Source organism: Ochotona curzoniae, unplaced genomic scaffold (genome assembly GCF_017591425.1).
Source record: "Ochotona curzoniae isolate NIBS_2020 unplaced genomic scaffold, NIBS_Ocur_1.0 contig_3097, whole genome shotgun sequence".
Taxonomy (NCBI): Eukaryota; Metazoa; Chordata; class Mammalia; order Lagomorpha; family Ochotonidae; genus Ochotona; species Ochotona curzoniae.
Genome location: NW_024465720.1, coordinates 48,106 through 70,116, shown reverse-complemented (window position 1 = coordinate 70,116; position 22,011 = coordinate 48,106). Strand labels below are relative to the sequence as shown.

The following is a 22,011-nucleotide window of genomic DNA, read 5'->3' as shown; positions in this document are numbered from 1 at the left end:
AGGGAGATAGAGGGAGGGAAAGAGAGAGGTAGAGAGAAAGAGCGGGAAAGAATGAGCGAGAGATGGTAAGAGAGAGAGGTGCAGAGAGAGGGAGAGACAGAGAGAGAGAGGGAAAGGGAGAGAGATGCAGAGTAAGGGAGAGATACAGAAAGAGAGGGAGAGAGAGGGTGAGAGAAAGATGAGGAGGGAGAGAGGGAGAAAGATGTAGAGACAGAGAGAGTGAGGGAGAGAGACAGGGATGCAGAGAGAGACACAGAGATAGACATTGTGAGAAAGAGAGGGTGAGAGACGGAGAGTGACAGAGGGATAGAGAGAGAATTAGAGAGAGACAGAGAGGCAGAGACAAGGAGAGATGCAGAGAGATTGAGACAGAGAGTGCGGGAGAGAGAGAGGGAACGATAGAGCGAGAGAGGGTGAGAAAGAGATGGAAAGGGAGAGAGAGAGGCAGAGAGAGGGAGAGACACACAAAGAGAGAGAGAGACAGAGTGAGAGAGAGAGGGAGAGAAAGAGAGACACAGGGAGAGACAGAGAGAGAAATAGAGAGTTAGAGAAGCAGAGAGAGGGAGAGAGTGAGTGAGAGACAAAGAGGCAGAGAAAGGGAGAGTGAGAGGCAGACAGAGGGAGACAGATTGGGGGTAAGAGATCGGGGATTGAGAGGGAGAGAGATGGAGGGAGAGTGAGGGTGAGAGAAAGAGAGGCAGAGAGAGTAACAGAGGGAGAGAGAGATTGAGAGAGAGACAGAAAGACAGAGAGGCAGAGGCAGGGAAAGAGAGACTCAGATAGAGACTGAGAGGCAGTGTCAGAGAGAGAGAGAGAGGCAGAGACAGGGAGAGAAAGAAAGAGACTGGCAGAGAGAGTGGGAGATATAGAGACGGAGGGGGGGAGAGAAAGAGAGGGAGAGAGAGAGAGAAAGGGAGACAGAGAGAGAGGGAGAAAGAAAGGAAAGACGGTGACAAAGAGAAGTAGAGAAGGAAAGAGACAGGCAGTGACAGAGAGAGAGATGGAGAGAGGGGAGAGTGACAGAAAGGCAGAGACACGGAAAGAGAGAGTCAGAGTGAAACCGAGAGGGAGAGAACCAGAGAGAGTGAGAAACAGAGAAATAGAGAGGGAGAGAAAAAGAGAGGGAGAGAAAGCGAGGGAGAGAGAGGGAGAGAAATAGAGCGACAGGGAGGGATAGAGAGGGAAAGAGAGGGAGAGAGAGGCAGAGAGAGACAGATACACCCACGGGCGGTATTGCTGCGGGTGTCTGAGGTGGGGGTGTGTCTGCGGGGGCCAGGGGAGGGTGCCAACTGGAGGGTTGCCTGCCGGCCGGGTGGGTGGGTGAGGGGGGTCCCTTGGGTGGGCTCTGGCAGGTGGCGTGCAGGCAAGTTTCTCCCCAGGCCTGGCACAGGACCACTGAGTGTGCGTGCAGGCGGGCCCTGCGCAGTGGCGAGCCTGGGCTGGCGAGGTGGTGCTGCTGTTGGTGCTGTTGGGGGCTGGCTGCGGGCGCTGTGTGCCCTGGAGGGGCCCGATTCCGGGTGTGGGTGTGGGTGTGGGCAGGTGCCCAGGGAGCTGCGGACCGAGGGCAGATGGTGGCGTGGCGTGCGTGAGTGTGTGCGTGCTTGGCAGAAGAGGTTGGCTGGGCGGCTGTGTGTGTGTGTGTGGCAGGTGGCTGTGCAGGGTAGGGCAGGCTGGGGCGCTGGCTAGTGTGTGGGGGGCCTCGGGGTGGGCAGCACTGCATGCGGCGGTGGCGGCGGGCCCCTAGGGTGCATGGGGCGTGGGAGGCGTGTGGGAAGGGAAGCTGGGCAGGCCAGAGCAGGTAGGCAGGGCAGCAGGTGGCAGGGCAAGCAGGCCGGGCGCTGGTTGTGTGCCGGGGTTCCGAGGTGGTCGGGTGTGTTGGCTGGGGCTGGGTGGGCGAGCGGGGCGGGCAGGCAGGCAGGAAAAGGAGGGAGCGGGCACGGGCTGGGGGCAAAAGCCTACAGCACCCAGTATTCCCAGGCGGTCTCCCATCCAAGTACTAACCAGGCCCGACCCTGCTTAGCTTCCCAGATCAGACGAGATCAGGCGTGTTCAGGGTGGTACACCACTTGACAGCCACTCTTCAGCCTGCTGCCACCCCTGCCCGCACCGCACCGCCAGGCCAACACCGGCCCACCTCCTGCTTCAGCGACCCCCAGGACACTCCAGCTCTCTTCCCAGGCCGCCTCCCCCTGCCCGCAGCCAGGGCGCCTCACCCCGCACCCACGCATTCTCCTGGTCCTTCCAGCCTCCCGCAGTTGGGGAGGCGCTGCTGCCTCCTCCTCCACTGGAGAGCGCTGGAGGGGTGGCCTTCGCCGCCAGGCTTCGAGGGGGCGCCTCACACTGCTGCGCCCTGCCCTCCTACGGCTGGGCACGACGCTGGGAGCCCCGGCAGCTGGCACACGCACGCACGCACGCACGCACCCACAGGGTCCCAGACACCCAGCCCTGGCCGGAGGGCGGGTGGGCGAGCGCCGGGCCCCTTGGAGACCTGGGGCCCCGGGGACGCTCCCCGCTCCCCATCCCACCCCCTCTCCCACCCCCACCCCTTCCCCCACAGCCACCCTCACTCCCGCCGAGCAAGCAAGCCAGGCAGCAAGCAATCAGGGACGCTGGGCACCACCACGGGTCGGGACCTGGGACCAGGCACCGGGAGCCGAGTGTCGCGAGGGAGCTGGGGTGGCCGGGCCGCGCCGCACGGCACACTCCAGCGCACGGGGTCACCCTCACCCACCGACTGATGCACACACGCACGCACAGGCCAGCACGCAGGCAGCAGGCACGCACTCAGTCCTACACCACCCACAGGCTTCGGGGCACAAGAGGGATTTCGGTCCACAGGGCAGGTTTGCCCAGGCCACAGTGCGGCGCCTGGGCATCCCCTACACCCACGGGCGGGACTGCTGCGGGTGTCTGAGGTGGGGGTGTGTCTGCGGGGGCCAGGGGAGGGTGCACACCGGAGGGTTGCCTGCCGGCCGGGTGGGTGGGTGAGGGGGTCCCTCGGGTGGGCTCTGGCAGGTGGCGTGCAGGCAAGTTTCTCCCCAGGCCTGGCACAGGAACATTGAGTGTGCGTGCAGCCGGGCCCTGCGCAGTGGCGAGCCTGGGCTGGCGAGGTGGTGCTGCTGTTGGTGCTGTTGGGGGCTGGCTGCGGGCGCTGTGTGCCCTGGAGGGGCCCGATTCCGGGTGTGGGTGTGGGTGTGGGTGTGGGCAGGTGCCCAGGGAGCTGCGGGCCGAGGGCAGATGGTGGCGTGGCGTGCGTGAGTGTGTGCGTGCTTGGCAGAAGAGGTTGGCTGGGCGGCTGTGTGTGTGTGTGTGGCAGGTGGCTGTGCAGGGTAGGGCGGGCTGGGGCGCTGGCTAGTGTGTGGGGGGCCTCGGGGTGGGCAGCACTGCACTCGGAAGTGGCGGCGAGCCCCTGGGTTGCATGGGGCGTGGGAGGCGTGTGGGAAGGGAAACTGGGCAGGCCAGAGCAGGTAGGCAGGGCAGCAGGTGGCAGGGCAAGCAAGCCGGGCGCTGGTTGTGTGCCGGGGTTCCGAGGTGGTCGGGTGTGTGGGGTGGAGCTGGGTGGGCGAGCGGGGCGGGCAGGCAGGCAGGAAAAGGAGGGAGCGGGCACGGGCTGGGGGCAAAAGCCTACAGCACCCAGTATTCCCAGGCGGTCTCCCATCCAAGTACTAACCAGGCCCGACCCTGCTTAGCTTCCCAGATCAGACGAGATCGGGCGCGTTCAGGGTGCTACACCGCCTCACAGCCACTCTTCAGCCTGCTGCCGCCCCTGCCCGCACCGCACCGCCAGGCCAACACCGGCCCACCTCCTGCTTCAGCGACCCCCAGGACACTCCAGCTCTCTTCCCAGGCCGCCTCCCCCTGCCCGCAGCCAGGGCGCCTCACCCTGCACCCCTGCATTCTCCTCCTCCTGCCCGCCTCCCGCAGCTGGGGAGGTGCTGCTGCCTCCTCCTCCACTGGAGAGCGCTGGAGGGGTGGCCTTCGCCGCCTGGCTTCCAGGGGGCGCCTCACACTGCTGCGCCCTGCCCTCCTACGGCTGGGCACGACGCTGGGAGCCCCGGCAGCTGGCGCACGCACGCACGCACGCACCCACGGGGTCCCAGACACCCAGCCCTGGCCGGAGGGCGGGTGGGCGAGCGGGCGGGCCCCTTGGAGACCTGGGGCCCCGGGGACGCTCCCCGCTCCCCATCCCACCCCCTCTCCCACCCCCACCCCTTCCCCCACAGCCACCCTCACTCCCGCCGAGCAAGCAAGTGACGCAGCAAGCAATCAGCCACGCTGGGCACCACCACGGGTCGGGACCTGGGACCGGGCACCGGGAGCCGAGGGTCGCGAGGGAGCCGGGGTGGCCGGGCCGTGCCGCACGGCACACTCCAGCGCACGGGGTCACCCTCACCCACCGACTGATGCACACACGCACGCACAGGCCAGCACGCAGGCAGCAGGCACGCACTCAGTCCTACACCACCCACAGGCTTCGAGGCACAAGAGGGATGTCGGTCCACAGGGCAGGTTTGCCCAGGCCACAGTGCGGCGCCTGGGCATCCCCTACACCCACGGGCGGGACTGCTGCGGGTGTCTGAGGTGGGGGTGTGTCTGCGGGGGCCGGGGGAGGGTGCCCAGCGGAGGGTTGCCTGCCGGCCGGGTGGGTAGGTGAGGGGGTCCCTCGGGTGAGCTGTGGCAGGTGGCGTGCAGGCAAGTTTCTCCCCAGGCCTGGCACAGGAACACTGAGTGTGCGTGCAGCCGGGCCCTGCGCAGTGGCGAGCCTGGGCTGGCGAGGTGGTGCTGCTGTGGGTGCTGTTGGGGGCTGGCTGCGGGCGCTGTGTGCCCTGGAGGGGCCCGATTCCGGGTGTGGGTGTGGGTGTGGGTGTGGGCAGGTGCCCAGGGAGCTGCGGGCCGAGGGCAGATGGTGGCGTGGCGTGCGTGAGTCTGTGCGTGCTTGGCAGAAGAGGTTGGCTTGGGCGGTGTGTGTGTGTGTGTGTGTGGCAGGTGGCTGTGCAGGGTAGGGCGGGCTGGGGCGCTGGCTAGTGTGTGGGGGGCCTCGGGGTGGGCAGCACTGCACGCGGCGGTGGCGGCGGGCCCCTGGGTTGCATGGGGCGTGGGAGGCGTGTGGGAAGGGAAGCTGGGCAGACCAGAGCAGGTAGGCAGGGCAGCAGGTGGCAGGGCAAGCAGGCCGGGCGCTGGTTGTGTGCCGGGGTTCCGAGGTGGTCGGGTGTGTGGGGTGGAGCTGGGTGGGCGAGCGGGGCGGGCAGGCAGGCAGGAAAAGGAGGGAGCGGGCACGGGCTGGGGGCAAAAGCCTACAGCACCCAGTATTCCCAGACGGTCTCCCATCCAAGTACTAACCAGGCCCGACCCTGCTTAGCTTCCCAGATCAGACGAGATCGGGCGCGTTCAGGGTGCTACACCGCCTCACAGCCACTCTTCAGCCTGCTGCCGCCCCTGCCCGCCCCTGCCCAGCCCTGCCCTGCTTTGCTCGACCACCCTGCCCTGCCCGACCGCCTGCCCAAGCCCACCCAAGCCCGCACACCAGCTGCACCGCCCGCCCAAGCCCACCCTCCAGCCCTGCTGCACCCGCTGCCACCCCTGCCCTCACCGCCAGGCCAACACAAGCCCACCTCCTGCTTCAGCGACCCCCCAGGACACTCCAGCTCTCATCGCAGGCCGCCTCCCCCTGCCCCCAGCCAGGGCGCCTCACCCCGCACCCCCGCATTCTCCTGGTCCCTAGGCCTCCTGCAGTTCGGGAGGCGCTGCTGCCTCCTCTGCCACCGCCAGAGGGCTGGAGGGCTGGCCTTCGCGGCTGGGCTTCGAGGGGGCGCCTCACACTGCTGCGCCCTGCCCTCCTACGGCTGGGCACGACGCTGGGAGCCCCGGCAGCTGGCACACGCACGCACGCACGCACGCACCCACGGGGTCCCGGACACCCAGCCCCGGCGGGCGAGCAGGCAGGCAGGCCGGCCCCATGGAGAACGGGCGCCCCGGGGACGCTCCCCGCTCCCCATCCCACCCCCTCTCCCACCCCCATCCCTTCCCCCACAGCCACCCTCACTCCCGCCGAGCAAGCAAGTGACGCAGCTAGCAATCAGCTATGCTGGGCACCACCACGGGTCGGGACCTGGGACCGGGCACCGGGAGCCGAGGGTCGCGAGGGAGCCGAGGTGGCCGGGCCGCGCCGCATGGCACACTCCAGAGCATGGGCTCACCCTCACCCACCGACTGATGCACACACGCACGCACAGGCCAGCACGCAGGCAGCAGGCACGCACTCAGTCCTACACCACCCACAGTCTTCGGTCCACAGGGCAGGTTTGCCCACGCCACAGTGGGGCGCCTGGGCATCCCCTACACCCAGGGGCGGGACTGCGGCTGGTGTCTGCAGTGGGGGTGTGTCTGCGGGGGCCGGGGGAGGGTCCCAGCGGAGGGTTGCCGGCCGGGTGGGTCGGTGGGTTGGTGGGTGAGGGATCCCTCGGGTGGGCTGTGGCAGGTGGCGTGCAGGCAAGTTTCTCCCCAGGCCTGGCACAGGACCACTGAGTGTGCGTGCAGGCGGGCCCTGCGCAGTGGCGAGCCTGGGCTGGCGAGGTGGTGCTGCTGTTGGTGCTGTTGGAGGCTGGCTGCGGGCGCTGTGTGCCCTGGAGGGGCCCGATTCCGGGTGTGGGTGTGGGTGTGGGCAGCTGGCCAGGGAGGCTGCGGGCCGAGGGCAGATGGTGGCGTGGCGTGCGTGAGTGTGTGCGTGCTTGGCAGAAGAGGTTGGCTCTGTGTGTGTGTGTGTTTGTGTGTGTGTGTGTGTGTGTGTGTTTGTGGCATTTGGCTGTGCAGGGTAGGGCGGGCTGGGGCGCTGGCTAGTGTGTGTGAGGCCTCGGGGTGGGCACCGTTGCACGCGGCGGTGGCGGAGGGGCCCTGGGTTGCATGGGGCGTGGGAGGCGTGTGGGAAGGGAAGCTGGGCAGGCCAAAGCAGGTAGGCAGGGGAGCAGGTGGCAGGGTGCTGGTGGTGTGCCGGGGTTCTGAGCTGGTCGGAGGTGTGGGCTGCGGCTTGGTGGGCGAGCGGGGCGGGCAGGCAATCAGGAAAAGGAGGGAGCAGGCACAGGCAAAAGATTACAGCACCCGGTATTCCCAGGCGCTCTCCCATCCAAGTACTAACCAGGCCCGACCCTGCTTAGCTTCCGAGATCGGGCACGTTCAGGGTGGTATGGCCGTAGACGACACACAACACATCACAGCCGCTCTTCAGCCTGCTGCCGCCCCTGCCCGCCCCTGCCCGCCCCTGCCCAGCCCTGCCCTGCTTTGCTCGACCACCCTGCCCTGCCCGACCGCCCGCCCAAGCCCACCCAAGCCCGCACACCAGCTGCACCGCCCGCCCAAGCCCACCCTCGCCCACCCTCCACCCCTGCTGCACCCGCTGCCGCCCCTGCCCACACCGCCAGGCCAACACCGGCCCACCTCCTGCTTCAGCGACCCCCCAGGACACTCCAGCTCTCATCGCAGGCCGCCTCCCCCTGCCCCCAGCCAGGGCGCCGCACCCCGCACCCCCGCATTCTCCTGGTCCCTAGGCCTCCTGCAGCTCGGGAGGCGCTGCTGCCTCCTCTGCCACCTCCAGAGGGCTGGAGGGCTGGCCTTCGCGGCTGGGCTTCGAGGGGGCGCCTCACACTGCTGCGCCCTGCCCTCCTACGGCTGGGCACGACGCTGGGAGCCCCGGCAGCTGGCACACGCACGCACGCACGCACGCACGCACCCACGGGGTCCCAGACACCCAGCCCTGGCCGGAGGGCGGGTGGGCGAGCGGGCGGGCCCCTTGGAGACCTGGGGCCCCGGGGACGCTCCCCGCTCCCCATCCCACCCCCTCTCCCACCCCCATCCCTTCCCCCACAGCCACCCTCACTCCCGCCGAGCAAGCAAGCCAGGCAGCAAGCAATCAGCCATGCTGGGCACCACCACGGGTCGGGACCTGGGACCGGGCACCGGGAGCCGAGGGTCGCGAGGGAGCCGGGGTGGCCGGGCCGTGCCGCATGGCACACTCCAGCGCACGGGGTCACCCTCACCCACCGACTGATGCACACACGCACGCACAGGCCAGCACGCAGGCAGCAGGCACGCACTCAGTCCTACACCACCCACAGGCTTCGAGGACAAGGGATGTCGGTCCACAGGGCAGGTTTGCCCAGGCCACAGTGCGGCGCCTGGGCATCCCCTACACCCACGGGCGGGACTGCTGCGGGTGTCTGAGGTGGGGGTGTGTCTGCGGGGGCCAGGGGAGGGTCCCAGCGGAGGGTTGCCTGCCGGCCGGGTGGGTGAGTGAGGGGGTCCCTCGGGTGGGCTCTGGCAGGTGGCGTGCAGGCAAGTTTCTCCCCAGGCCTGGCACAGGAACACTGAGTGTGCGTGCAGCCGGGCCCTGCGCAGTGGCGAGCCTGGGCTGGCGAGGTGGTGCTGCTGTTGGTGCTGTTGGGGGCTGGCTGCGGGCGCTGTGTGCCCTGGAGGGGCCCGATTCCGGGTGTGGGTGTGGGTGTGGGTGTGAGCAGGTGGCCAGGGAGGCTGCGGGCCGAGGGCAGATGGTGGCGTGGCGTGCGTGAGTCTGTGAGTGCTTGGCAGAAGAGGTTGGCTGGGCGGCTGTGTGTGTGTGTGTGGCAGGTGGCTGTGCAGGGTAGGGCGGGCTGGGGCGCTGGCTAGTGTGTGGGGGGCCTCGGGGTGGGCAGCACTGCACGCGGCGGTGGCGGAGGGCCCCTGGGTTGCATGGGGCGTGGGAGGCGTGTGGGAAGGGAAGCTGGGCAGGCCAGAGCAGGTAGGCAGGGCAGCAGGTGGCAGGGCAAGCAGGCCGGGCGCTGGTTGTGTGCCGGGGTTCCGAGGTGGTCGGGTGTGTGGGCTGGGGCTTGGTGGGCGAGCGGGGCGGGCAGGCAGGCAGGAAAAGGAGGGAGCGGGCACGGGCTGCGGGCAAAAGCCTACAGCACCCAGTATTCCCAGGCGGTCTCCCATCCAAGTACTAACCAGGCCCGACCCTGCTTAGCTTCCCAGATCAGACGAGATCGGGCGCGTTCAGGGTGCTACACCGCCTCACAGCCACTCTTCAGCCTGCTGCCGCCCCTGCCTGCACCGCCAGGCCAACACCGGCCCACCTCCTGCTTCAGCGACCCCCAGGACACTCCAGCTCTCTTCCCAGGCCGCCTCCCCCTGCCCCCAGCCAGGGCGCCTCACCCTGCACCCCGGCATTCTCCTCCTCCTGCCCGCCTCCCGCAGCACGGGAGGCGCTGCTGCCTCCTCTGCCGCTGCCAGAGGGCTGGAGGGCTGGCCTTCGCGGCTGGGCTTCGAGGGGGCGCCTCACACTGCTGCGCCCTGCCCTCCTACGGCTGGGCACGACGCTGGGAGCCCCGGCAGCTGGCACACGCACGCACGCACGCACCCACGGGGTCCCGGACACCCAGCCCCGGCGGGCGAGCAGGCAGGCAGGCCGGCCCCATGGAGAACGGGCGCCCCGGGGACGCTCCCCGCTCCCCATCCCACCCCCTCTCCCACCCCCATCCCTTCCCCCACAGCCACCCTCACTCCCGCCGAGCAAGCAAGTGACGCAGCTAGCAATCAGCTATGCTGGGCACCACCACGGGTCGGGACCTGGGACCGGGCACCGGGAGCCGAGGGTCGCGAGGGAGCCGGGGTGGCCGGGCCGTGCCGCATGGCACACTCCAGCGCACGGGGTCACCCTCACCCACCGACTGATGCACACACGCACGCACAGGCCAGCACGCAGGCAGCAGGCACGCACTCAGTCCTACACCACCCACAGGCTTCGGTCCACAGGGCAGGTTTGCCCACGCCACAGTGGGGCGCCTGGGCATCCCCTACACCCAGGGGCGGGACTGCGGCTGGTGTCTGCGGTGGGGGTGTGTCTGCGGGGGCCGGGGGAGGGTCCCAGCGGAGGGTTGCCGGCCGGGTGGGTGGGTGGGTTGGTGGGTGAGGTGGTCCCTCGGGTGGGCTGTGGCAGGTGGCGTGCAGGCAAGTTTCTCCCCAGGCCTGGCACAGGACCACTGAGTGTGCGTGCAGGCGGGCCCTGCGCAGTGGCGAGCCTGGGCTGGCGAGGTGGTGCTGCTGTTGGTGCTGTTGGAGGCTGGCTGCGGGCGCTGTGTGCCCTGGAGGGGCCCGATTCCGGGTGTGGGTGTGGGTGTGGGTGTGGGCAGGTGGCCAGGGAGGCTGCGGGCCGAGGGCAGATGGTGGCGTGGCGTGCGTGAGTGTGTGCGTGCTTGGCAGAAGAGGTTGGCTCTGTGTGTGTGTGTGTGTGTGTGTGTGTGTGTGTGTGTGTGTGTGTTTGTGGCATTTGGCTGTGCAGGGTAGGGCGGGCTGGGGCGCTGGCTAGTGTGTGTGGGGCCTCGGGGTGGGCACCGTTGCACGCGGCGGTGGCGGAGGGGCCCTGGGTTGCATGGGGCATGGGAGGCGTGTGGGAAGGGAAGCTGGGCAGGCCAAAGCAGGTTGGCAGGGGAGCAGGTGGCAGGGTGCTGGTGGTGTGCCGGGGTTCTGAGCTGGTCGGGGTGTGGGCTGGGGCTTGGTGGGCGAGCGGGGCGGGCAGGCAGGCAGGAAAAGGAGGGAGCAGGCACGGGCAAAAGATTACAGCACCCGGTATTCCCAGGCGCTCTCCCATCCAAGTACTAACCAGGCCCGACCCTGCTTAGCTTCCGAGATCGGGCACGTTCAGGGTGGTATGGCCGTAGACGACACACACCACATCACAGCCGCTCTTCAGCCTGCTGCCGCCCCTGCCCGCCCCTGCCCGCCCCTGCCCAGCCCTGCCCTGCTTTGCTCGACCACCCTGCCCTGCCCGACCGCCCGCCCAAGCCCACCCAAGCCCGCACACCAGCTGCACCGCCCGCCCAAGCCCACCCTCCAGCCCTGCTGCACCCGCTGCCGCCCCTGCCCGCACCGCCAGGCCAACACCGGCCCACCTCCTGCTTCAGCGACCCCCCAGGACACTCCAGCTCTCATCGCAGGCCGCCTCCCCCTGCCCCCAGCCAGGGCGCCGCACCCCGCACCCCCGCATTCTCCTGGTCCCTAGGCCTCCTGCAGCTCGGGAGGCGCTGCTGCCTCCTCTGCCACCGCCAGAGGGCTGGAGGGCTGGCCTTCGCGGCTGGGCTTCGAGGGGGCGCCTCACACTGCTGCGCCCTGCCCTCCTACGGCTGGGCACGACGCTGGGAGCCCCGGCAGCTGGCACACGCACGCACGCACGCACCCACGGGGTCCCGGACACCCAGCCCCGGCGGGCGAGCAGGCAGGCAGGCCGGCCCCATGGAGAACGGGCGCCCCGGGGACGCTCCCCGCTCCCCATCCCACCCCCTCTCCCACCCCCATCCCTTCCCCCACAGCCACCCTCACTCCCGCCGAGCAAGCAAGTGACGCAGCTAGCAATCAGCTATGCTGGGCACCACCACGGGTCGGGACCTGGGACCGGGCACCGGGAGCCGAGGGTCGCGAGGGAGCCGGGGTGGCCGGGCCGTGCCGCATGGCACACTCCAGCGCACGGGGTCACCCTCACCCACCGACTGATGCACACACGCACGCACAGGCCAGCACGCAGGCAGCAGGCACGCACTCAGTCCTACACCACCCACAGGCTTCGGTCCACAGGGCAGGTTTGCCCACGCCACAGTGGGGCGCCTGGGCATCCCCTACACCCAGGGGGGGACTGCGGCTGGTGTCTGCGGTGGGGGTGTGTCTGCGGGGGCCGGGGGAGGGTGCCCAGCGGAGGGTTGCCGGCCGGGTGGGTGGGTGGGTTGGTGGGTGAGGGGGTCCCTCGGGTGGGCTGTGGCAAGTGGCGTGCAGGCAAGTTTCTCCCCAGGCCTGGCACAGGACCACTGAGTGTGCGTGCAGGCGGGCCCTGCGCAGTGGCGAGCCTGGGCTGGCGAGGTGGTGCTGCTGTTGGTGCTGTTGGAGGCTGGCTGCGGGCGCTGTGTGCCCTGGAGGGGCCCGATTCCGGGTGTGGGTGTGGGTGTGGGTGTGGGCAGGTGGCCAGGGAGGCTGCGGGCCGAGGGCAGATGGTGGCGTGGCGTGCGTGAGTGTGTGCGTGCTTGGCAGAAGAGGTTGGCTCTGTGTGTGTGTGTGTGTGTGTGTGTGTGTGTGTGTGTGTGTGTGTTTGTGGCATTTGGCTGTGCAGGGTAGGGCGGGCTGGGGCGCTGGCTAGTGTGTGTGGGGCCTCGGGGTGGGCACCGTTGCACGCGGCGGTGGCGGAGGGGCCCTGGGTTGCATGGGGCATGGGAGGCGTGTGGGAAGGGAAGCTGGGCAGGCCAAAGCAGGTTGGCAGGGGAGCAGGTGGCAGGGTGCTGGTGGTGTGCCGGGGTTCTGAGCTGGTCGGGGTGTGGGCTGGGGCTTGGTGGGCGAGCGGGGCGGGCAGGCAGGCAGGAAAAGGAGGGAGCAGGCACGGGCAAAAGATTACAGCACCCGGTATTCCCAGGCGCTCTCCCATCCAAGTACTAACCAGGCCCGACCCTGCTTAGCTTCCGAGATCGGGCACGTTCAGGGTGGTATGGCCGTAGACGACACACACCACATCACAGCCGCTCTTCAGCCTGCTGCCGCCCCTGCCCGCCCCTGCCCGCCCCTGCCCAGCCCTGCCCTGCTTTGCTCGACCACCCTGCCCTGCCCGACCGCCCGCCCAAGCCCACCCAAGCCCGCACACCAGCTGCACCGCCCGCCCAAGCCCACCCTCCAGCCCTGCTGCACCCGCTGCCGCCCCTGCCCGCACCGCCAGGCCAACACCGGCCCACCTCCTGCTTCAGCGACCCCCCAGGACACTCCAGCTCTCATCGCAGGCCGCCTCCCCCTGCCCCCAGCCAGGGCGCCGCACCCCGCACCCCCGCATTCTCCTGGTCCCTAGGCCTCCTGCAGCTCGGGAGGCGCTGCTGCCTCCTCTGCCACCGCCAGAGGGCTGGAGGGCTGGCCTTCGCGGCTGGGCTTCGAGGGGGCGCCTCACACTGCTGCGCCCTGCCCTCCTACGGCTGGGCACGACGCTGGGAGCCCCGGCAGCTGGCACACGCACGCACGCACGCACCCACGGGGTCCCGGACACCCAGCCCCGGCGGGCGAGCAGGCAGGCAGGCCGGCCCCATGGAGAACGGGCGCCCCGGGGACGCTCCCCGCTCCCCATCCCACCCCCTCTCCCACCCCCATCCCTTCCCCCACAGCCACCCTCACTCCCGCCGAGCAAGCAAGTGACGCAGCTAGCAATCAGCTATGCTGGGCACCACCACGGGTCGGGACCTGGGACCGGGCACCGGGAGCCGAGGGTCGCGAGGGAGCCGGGGTGGCCGGGCCGTGCCGCATGGCACACTCCAGCGCACGGGGTCACCCTCACCCACCGACTGATGCACACACGCACGCACAGGCCAGCACGCAGGCAGCAGGCACGCACTCAGTCCTACACCACCCACAGGCTTCGGTCCACAGGGCAGGTTTGCCCACGCCACAGTGGGGCGCCTGGGCATCCCCTACACCCAGGGGCGGGACTGCGGCTGGTGTCTGCGGTGGGGGTGTGTCTGCGGGGGCCGGGGGAGGGTGCCCAGCGGAGGGTTGCCGGCCGGGTGGGTGGGTGGGTTGGTGGGTGAGGGGGTCCCTCGGGTGGGCTGTGGCAGGTGGCGTGCAGGCAAGTTTCTCCCCAGGCCTGGCACAGGACCACTGAGTGTGCGTGCAGGCGGGCCCTGCGCAGTGGCGAGCCTGGGCTGGCGAGGTGGTGCTGCTGTTGGTGCTGTTGGAGGCTGGCTGCGGGCGCTGTGTGCCCTGGAGGGGCCCGATTCCGGGTGTGGGTGTGGGTGTGGGTGTGGGCAGGTGGCCAGGGAGGCTGCGGGCCGAGGGCAGATGGTGGCGTGGCGTGCGTGAGTGTGTGCGTGCTTGGCAGAAGAGGTTGGCTCTGTGTGTGTGTGTGTGTGTGTGTGTGTGTGTGTGTGTGTGTGTGTTTGTGGCATTTGGCTGTGCAGGGTAGGGCGGGCTGGGGCGCTGGCTAGTGTGTGTGGGGCCTCGGGGTGGGCACCGTTGCACGCGGCGGTGGCGGAGGGGCCCTGGGTTGCATGGGGCATGGGAGGCGTGTGGGAAGGGAAGCTGGGCAGGCCAAAGCAGGTTGGCAGGGGAGCAGGTGGCAGGGTGCTGGTGGTGTGCCGGGGTTCTGAGCTGGTCGGGGTGTGGGCTGGGGCTTGGTGGGCGAGCGGGGCGGGCAGGCAGGCAGGAAAAGGAGGGAGCAGGCACGGGCAAAAGATTACAGCACCCGGTATTCCCAGGCGCTCTCCCATCCAAGTACTAACCAGGCCCGACCCTGCTTAGCTTCCGAGATCGGGCACGTTCAGGGTGGTATGGCCGTAGACGACACACACCACATCACAGCCGCTCTTCAGCCTGCTGCCGCCCCTGCCCGCCCCTGCCCGCCCCTGCCCAGCCCTGCCCTGCTTTGCTCGACCACCCTGCCCTGCCCGACCGCCCGCCCAAGCCCACCCAAGCCCGCACACCAGCTGCACCGCCCGCCCAAGCCCACCCTCCAGCCCTGCTGCACCCGCTGCCGCCCCTGCCCGCACCGCCAGGCCAACACCGGCCCACCTCCTGCTTCAGCGACCCCCCAGGACACTCCAGCTCTCATCGCAGGCCGCCTCCCCCTGCCCCCAGCCAGGGCGCCGCACCCCGCACCCCCGCATTCTCCTGGTCCCTAGGCCTCCTGCAGCTCGGGAGGCGCTGCTGCCTCCTCTGCCACCGCCAGAGGGCTGGAGGGCTGGCCTTCGCGGCTGGGCTTCGAGGGGGCGCCTCACACTGCTGCGCCCTGCCCTCCTACGGCTGGGCACGACGCTGGGAGCCCCGGCAGCTGGCACACGCACGCACGCACGCACCCACGGGGTCCCGGACACCCAGCCCCGGCGGGCGAGCAGGCAGGCAGGCCGGCCCCATGGAGAACGGGCGCCCCGGGGACGCTCCCCGCTCCCCATCCCACCCCCTCTCCCACCCCCATCCCTTCCCCCACAGCCACCCTCACTCCCGCCGAGCAAGCAAGTGACGCAGCTAGCAATCAGCTATGCTGGGCACCACCACGGGTCGGGACCTGGGACCGGGCACCGGGAGCCGAGGGTCGCGAGGGAGCCGGGGTGGCCGGGCCGTGCCGCATGGCACACTCCAGCGCACGGGGTCACCCTCACCCACCGACTGATGCACACACGCACGCACAGGCCAGCACGCAGGCAGCAGGCACGCACTCAGTCCTACACCACCCACAGGCTTCGGTCCACAGGGCAGGTTTGCCCACGCCACAGTGGGGCGCCTGGGCATCCCCTACACCCAGGGGCGGGACTGCGGCTGGTGTCTGCGGTGGGGGTGTGTCTGCGGGGGCCGGGGGAGGGTGCCCAGCGGAGGGTTGCCGGCCGGGTGGGTGGGTGGGTTGGTGGGTGAGGGGGTCCCTCGGGTGGGCTGTGGCAGGTGGCGTGCAGGCAAGTTTCTCCCCAGGCCTGGCACAGGACCACTGAGTGTGCGTGCAGGCGGGCCCTGCGCAGTGGCGAGCCTGGGCTGGCGAGGTGGTGCTGCTGTTGGTGCTGTTGGAGGCTGGCTGCGGGCGCTGTGTGCCCTGGAGGGGCCCGATTCCGGGTGTGGGTGTGGGTGTGGGTGTGGGCAGGTGGCCAGGGAGGCTGCGGGCCGAGGGCAGATGGTGGCGTGGCGTGCGTGAGTGTGTGCGTGCTTGGCAGAAGAGGTTGGCTCTGTGTGTGTGTGTGTGTGTGTGTGTGTGTGTGTGTGTGTGTGTGTTTGTGGCATTTGGCTGTGCAGGGTAGGGCGGGCTGGGGCGCTGGCTAGTGTGTGTGAGGCCTCGGGGTGGGCACCGTTGCACGCGGCGGTGGCGGAGGGGCCCTGGGTTGCATGGGGCATGGGAGGCGTGTGGGAAGGGAAGCTGGGCAGGCCAAAGCAGGTTGGCAGGGGAGCAGGTGGCAGGGTGCTGGTGGTGTGCCGGGGTTCTGAGCTGGTCGGGGTGTGGGCTGGGGCTTGGTGGGCGAGCGGGGCGGGCAGGCAGGCAGGAAAAGGAGGGAGCAGGCACGGGCAAAAGATTACAGCACCCGGTATTCCCAGGCGCTCTCCCATCCAAGTACTAACCAGGCCCGACCCTGCTTAGCTTCCGAGATCGGGCACGTTCAGGGTGGTATGGCCGTAGACGACACACACCACATCACAGCCGCTCTTCAGCCTGCTGCCGCCCCTGCCCGCCCCTGCCCGCCCCTGCCCAGCCCTGCCCTGCTTTGCTCGACCACCCTGCCCTGCCCGACCGCCCGCCCAAGCCCACCCAAGCCCGCACACCAGCTGCACCGCCCGCCCAAGCCCACCCTCCAGCCCTGCTGCACCCGCTGCCGCCCCTGCCCGCACCGCCAGGCCAACACCGGCCCACCTCCTGCTTCAGCGACCCCCCAGGACACTCCAGCTCTCATCGCAGGCCGCCTCCCCCTGCCCCCAGCCAGGGCGCCGCACCCCGCACCCCCGCATTCTCCTGGTCCCTAGGCCTCCTGCAGCTCGGGAGGCGCTGCTGCCTCCTCTGCCACCGCCAGAGGGCTGGAGGGCTGGCCTTCGCGGCTGGGCTTCGAGGGGGCGCCTCACACTGCTGCGCCCTGCCCTCCTACGGCTGGGCACGACGCTGGGAGCCCCGGCAGCTGGCACACGCACGCACGCACGCACCCACGGGGTCCCGGACACCCAGCCCCGGCGGGCGAGCAGGCAGGCAGGCCGGCCCCATGGAGAACGGGCGCCCCGGGGACGCTCCCCGCTCCCCATCCCACCCCCTCTCCCACCCCCATCCCTTCCCCCACAGCCACCCTCACTCCCGCCGAGCAAGCAAGTGACGCAGCTAGCAATCAGCTATGCTGGGCACCACCACGGGTCGGGACCTGGGACCGGGCACCGGGAGCCGAGGGTCGCGAGGGAGCCGGGGTGGCCGGGCCGTGCCGCATGGCACACTCCAGCGCACGGGGTCACCCTCACCCACCGACTGATGCACACACGCACGCACAGGCCAGCACGCAGGCAGCAGGCACGCACTCAGTCCTACACCACCCACAGGCTTCGGTCCACAGGGCAGGTTTGCCCACGCCACAGTGGGGCGCCTGGGCATCCCCTACACCCAGGGGCGGGACTGCGGCTGGTGTCTGCGGTGGGGGTGTGTCTGCGGGGGCCGGGGGAGGGTCCCAGCGGAGGGTTGCCGGCCGGGTGGGTGGGTGGGTTGGTGGGTGAGGGGGTCCCTCGGGTGGGCTGTGGCAGGTGGCGTGCAGGCAAGTTTCTCCCCAGGCCTGGCACAGGACCACTGAGTGTGCGTGCAGGCGGGCCCTGCGCAGTGGCGAGCCTGGGCTGGCGAGGTGGTGCTGCTGTTGGTGCTGTTGGAGGCTGGCTGCGGGCGCTGTGTGCCCTGGAGGGGCCCGATTCCGGGTGTGGGTGTGGGTGTGGGTGTGGGCAGGTGGCCAGGGAGGCTGCGGGCCGAGGGCAGATGGTGGCGTGGCGTGCGTGAGTGTGTGCGTGCTTGGCAGAAGAGGTTGGCTCTGTGTGTGTGTGTGTGTGTGTGTGTGTGTGTGTGTGTGTGTGTGTTTGTGGCATTTGGCTGTGCAGGGTAGGGCGGGCTGGGGCGCTGGCTAGTGTGTGTGGGGCCTCGGGGTGGGCACCGTTGCACGCGGCGGTGGCGGAGGGGCCCTGGGTTGCATGGGGCATGGGAGGCGTGTGGGAAGGGAAGCTGGGCAGGCCAAAGCAGGTTGGCAGGGGAGCAGGTGGCAGGGTGCTGGTGGTGTGCCGGGGTTCTGAGCTGGTCGGGGTGTGGGCTGGGGCTTGGTGGGCGAGCGGGGCGGGCAGGCAGGCAGGAAAAGGAGGGAGCAGGCACGGGCAAAAGATTACAGCACCCGGTATTCCCAGGCGCTCTCCCATCCAAGTACTAACCAGGCCCGACCCTGCTTAGCTTCCGAGATCGGGCACGTTCAGGGTGGTATGGCCGTAGACGACACACACCACATCACAGCCGCTCTTCAGCCTGCTGCCGCCCCTGCCCGCCCCTGCCCGCCCCTGCCCAGCCCTGCCCTGCTTTGCTCGACCACCCTGCCCTGCCCGACCGCCCGCCCAAGCCCACCCAAGCCCGCACACCAGCTGCACCGCCCGCCCAAGCCCACCCTCCAGCCCTGCTGCACCCGCTGCCGCCCCTGCCCGCACCGCCAGGCCAACACCGGCCCACCTCCTGCTTCAGCGACCCCCCAGGACACTCCAGCTCTCATCGCAGGCCGCCTCCCCCTGCCCCCAGCCAGGGCGCCGCACCCCGCACCCCCGCATTCTCCTGGTCCCTAGGCCTCCTGCAGCTCGGGAGGCGCTGCTGCCTCCTCTGCCACCGCCAGAGGGCTGGAGGGCTGGCCTTCGCGGCTGGGCTTCGAGGGGGCGCCTCACACTGCTGCGCCCTGCCCTCCTACGGCTGGGCACGACGCTGGGAGCCCCGGCAGCTGGCACACGCACGCACGCACGCACCCACGGGGTCCCGGACACCCAGCCCCGGCGGGCGAGCAGGCAGGCAGGCCGGCCCCATGGAGAACGGGCGCCCCGGGGACGCTCCCCGCTCCCCATCCCACCCCCTCTCCCACCCCCATCCCTTCCCCCACAGCCACCCTCACTCCCGCCGAGCAAGCAAGTGACGCAGCTAGCAATCAGCTATGCTGGGCACCACCACGGGTCGGGACCTGGGACCGGGCACCGGGAGCCGAGGGTCGCGAGGGAGCCGGGGTGGCCGGGCCGTGCCGCATGGCACACTCCAGCGCACGGGGTCACCCTCACCCACCGACTGATGCACACACGCACGCACAGGCCAGCACGCAGGCAGCAGGCACGCACTCAGTCCTACACCACCCACAGGCTTCGGTCCACAGGGCAGGTTTGCCCACGCCACAGTGGGGCGCCTGGGCATCCCCTACACCCAGGGGCGGGACTGCGGCTGGTGTCTGCGGTGGGGGTGTGTCTGCGGGGGCCGGGGGAGGGTGCCCAGCGGAGGGTTGCCGGCCGGGTGGGTGGGTGGGTTGGTGGGTGAGGGGGTCCCTCGGGTGGGCTGTGGCAGGTGGCGTGCAGGCAAGTTTCTCCCCAGGCCTGGCACAGGACCACTGAGTGTGCGTGCAGGCGGGCCCTGCGCAGTGGCGAGCCTGGGCTGGCGAGGTGGTGCTGCTGTTGGTGCTGTTGGAGGCTGGCTGCGGGCGCTGTGTGCCCTGGAGGGGCCCGATTCCGGGTGTGGGTGTGGGTGTGGGTGTGGGCAGGTGGCCAGGGAGGCTGCGGGCCGAGGGCAGATGGTGGCGTGGCGTGCGTGAGTGTGTGCGTGCTTGGCAGAAGAGGTTGGCTCTGTGTGTGTGTGTGTGTGTGTGTGTGTGTGTGTGTGTGTGTGTGTGTTTGTGGCATTTGGCTGTGCAGGGTAGGGCGGGCTGGGGCGCTGGCTAGTGTGTGTGAGGCCTCGGGGTGGGCACCGTTGCACGCGGCGGTGGCGGAGGGGCCCTGGGTTGCATGGGGCATGGGAGGCGTGTGGGAAGGGAAGCTGGGCAGGCCAAAGCAGGTTGGCAGGGGAGCAGGTGGCAGGGTGCTGGTGGTGTGCCGGGGTTCTGAGCTGGTCGGGGTGTGGGCTGGGGCTTGGTGGGCGAGCGGGGCGGGCAGGCAGGCAGGAAAAGGAGGGAGCAGGCACGGGCAAAAGATTACAGCACCCGGTATTCCCAGGCGCTCTCCCATCCAAGTACTAACCAGGCCCGACCCTGCTTAGCTTCCGAGATCGGGCACGTTCAGGGTGGTATGGCCGTAGACGACACACACCACATCACAGCCGCTCTTCAGCCTGCTGCCGCCCCTGCCCGCCCCTGCCCGCCCCTGCCCAGCCCTGCCCTGCTTTGCTCGACCACCCTGCCCTGCCCGACCGCCCGCCCAAGCCCACCCAAGCCCGCACACCAGCTGCACCGCCCGCCCAAGCCCACCCTCCAGCCCTGCTGCACCCGCTGCCGCCCCTGCCCGCACCGCCAGGCCAACACCGGCCCACCTCCTGCTTCAGCGACCCCCCAGGACACTCCAGCTCTCATCGCAGGCCGCCTCCCCCTGCCCCCAGCCAGGGCGCCGCACCCCGCACCCCCGCATTCTCCTGGTCCCTAGGCCTCCTGCAGCTCGGGAGGCGCTGCTGCCTCCTCTGCCACCGCCAGAGGGCTGGAGGGCTGGCCTTCGCGGCTGGGCTTCGAGGGGGCGCCTCACACTGCTGCGCCCTGCCCTCCTACGGCTGGGCACGACGCTGGGAGCCCCGGCAGCTGGCACACGCACGCACGCACGCACCCACGGGGTCCCGGACACCCAGCCCCGGCGGGCGAGCAGGCAGGCAGGCCGGCCCCATGGAGAACGGGCGCCCCGGGGACGCTCCCCGCTCCCCATCCCACCCCCTCTCCCACCCCCATCCCTTCCCCCACAGCCACCCTCACTCCCGCCGAGCAAGCAAGTGACGCAGCTAGCAATCAGCTATGCTGGGCACCACCACGGGTCGGGACCTGGGACCGGGCACCGGGAGCCGAGGGTCGCGAGGGAGCCGGGGTGGCCGGGCCGTGCCGCATGGCACACTCCAGCGCACGGGGTCACCCTCACCCACCGACTGATGCACACACGCACGCACAGGCCAGCACGCAGGCAGCAGGCACGCACTCAGTCCTACACCACCCACAGGCTTCGGTCCACAGGGCAGGTTTGCCCACGCCACAGTGGGGCGCCTGGGCATCCCCTACACCCAGGGGCGGGACTGCGGCTGGTGTCTGCGGTGGGGGTGTGTCTGCGGGGGCCGGGGGAGGGTGCCCAGCGGAGGGTTGCCGGCCGGGTGGGTGGGTGGGTTGGTGGGTGAGGGGGTCCCTCGGGTGGGCTGTGGCAGGTGGCGTGCAGGCAAGTTTCTCCCCAGGCCTGGCACAGGACCACTGAGTGTGCGTGCAGGCGGGCCCTGCGCAGTGGCGAGCCTGGGCTGGCGAGGTGGTGCTGCTGTTGGTGCTGTTGGAGGCTGGCTGCGGGCGCTGTGTGCCCTGGAGGGGCCCGATTCCGGGTGTGGGTGTGGGTGTGGGTGTGGGCAGGTGGCCAGGGAGGCTGCGGGCCGAGGGCAGATGGTGGCGTGGCGTGCGTGAGTGTGTGCGTGCTTGGCAGAAGAGGTTGGCTCTGTGTGTGTGTGTGTGTGTGTGTGTGTGTGTGTGTGTGTGTGTGTTTGTGGCATTTGGCTGTGCAGGGTAGGGCGGGCTGGGGCGCTGGCTAGTGTGTGTGAGGCCTCGGGGTGGGCACCGTTGCACGCGGCGGTGGCGGAGGGGCCCTGGGTTGCATGGGGCATGGGAGGCGTGTGGGAAGGGAAGCTGGGCAGGCCAAAGCAGGTTGGCAGGGGAGCAGGTGGCAGGGTGCTGGTGGTGTGCCGGGGTTCTGAGCTGGTCGGGGTGTGGGCTGGGGCTTGGTGGGCGAGCGGGGCGGGCAGGCAGGCAGGAAAAGGAGGGAGCAGGCACGGGCAAAAGATTACAGCACCCGGTATTCCCAGGCGCTCTCCCATCCAAGTACTAACCAGGCCCGACCCTGCTTAGCTTCCGAGATCGGGCACGTTCAGGGTGGTATGGCCGTAGACGACACACACCACATCACAGCCGCTCTTCAGCCTGCTGCCGCCCCTGCCCGCCCCTGCCCGCCCCTGCCCAGCCCTGCCCTGCTTTGCTCGACCACCCTGCCCTGCCCGACCGCCCGCCCAAGCCCACCCAAGCCCGCACACCAGCTGCACCGCCCGCCCAAGCCCACCCTCCAGCCCTGCTGCACCCGCTGCCGCCCCTGCCCGCACCGCCAGGCCAACACCGGCCCACCTCCTGCTTCAGCGACCCCCCAGGACACTCCAGCTCTCATCGCAGGCCGCCTCCCCCTGCCCCCAGCCAGGGCGCCGCACCCCGCACCCCCGCATTCTCCTGGTCCCTAGGCCTCCTGCAGCTCGGGAGGCGCTGCTGCCTCCTCTGCCACCGCCAGAGGGCTGGAGGGCTGGCCTTCGCGGCTGGGCTTCGAGGGGGCGCC

The 22,011-nt window shown here is 70.0% G+C and overlaps 12 pseudogenes; all 12 read right to left on the bottom strand.

Moving 5' to 3' along the window:
* Positions 1-1,952: 1,952 nt before the first annotated feature.
* Positions 1,953-2,071, bottom strand: LOC121155782 (annotated as a pseudogene).
* Positions 2,072-3,621: 1,550 nt separating this feature from the next.
* Positions 3,622-3,736, bottom strand: LOC121155786 (annotated as a pseudogene).
* Positions 3,737-5,291: 1,555 nt separating this feature from the next.
* Positions 5,292-5,406, bottom strand: LOC121155787 (annotated as a pseudogene).
* Positions 5,407-7,083: 1,677 nt separating this feature from the next.
* Positions 7,084-7,192, bottom strand: LOC121155781 (annotated as a pseudogene).
* A 1,729-nt stretch (positions 7,193-8,921) lies between these two features.
* On the bottom strand, positions 8,922-9,036 carry LOC121155785 (annotated as a pseudogene).
* A 1,539-nt stretch (positions 9,037-10,575) lies between these two features.
* LOC121155780 lies at positions 10,576-10,684 on the bottom strand (annotated as a pseudogene).
* Positions 10,685-12,390: 1,706 nt separating this feature from the next.
* LOC121155779 lies at positions 12,391-12,499 on the bottom strand (annotated as a pseudogene).
* Positions 12,500-14,206: 1,707 nt separating this feature from the next.
* Positions 14,207-14,315, bottom strand: LOC121155778 (annotated as a pseudogene).
* Positions 14,316-16,022: 1,707 nt separating this feature from the next.
* On the bottom strand, positions 16,023-16,131 carry LOC121155777 (annotated as a pseudogene).
* Positions 16,132-17,837: 1,706 nt separating this feature from the next.
* Positions 17,838-17,946, bottom strand: LOC121155776 (annotated as a pseudogene).
* Positions 17,947-19,655: 1,709 nt separating this feature from the next.
* On the bottom strand, positions 19,656-19,764 carry LOC121155775 (annotated as a pseudogene).
* Positions 19,765-21,471: 1,707 nt separating this feature from the next.
* LOC121155774 lies at positions 21,472-21,580 on the bottom strand (annotated as a pseudogene).
* Positions 21,581-22,011: the final 431 nt, after the last annotated feature.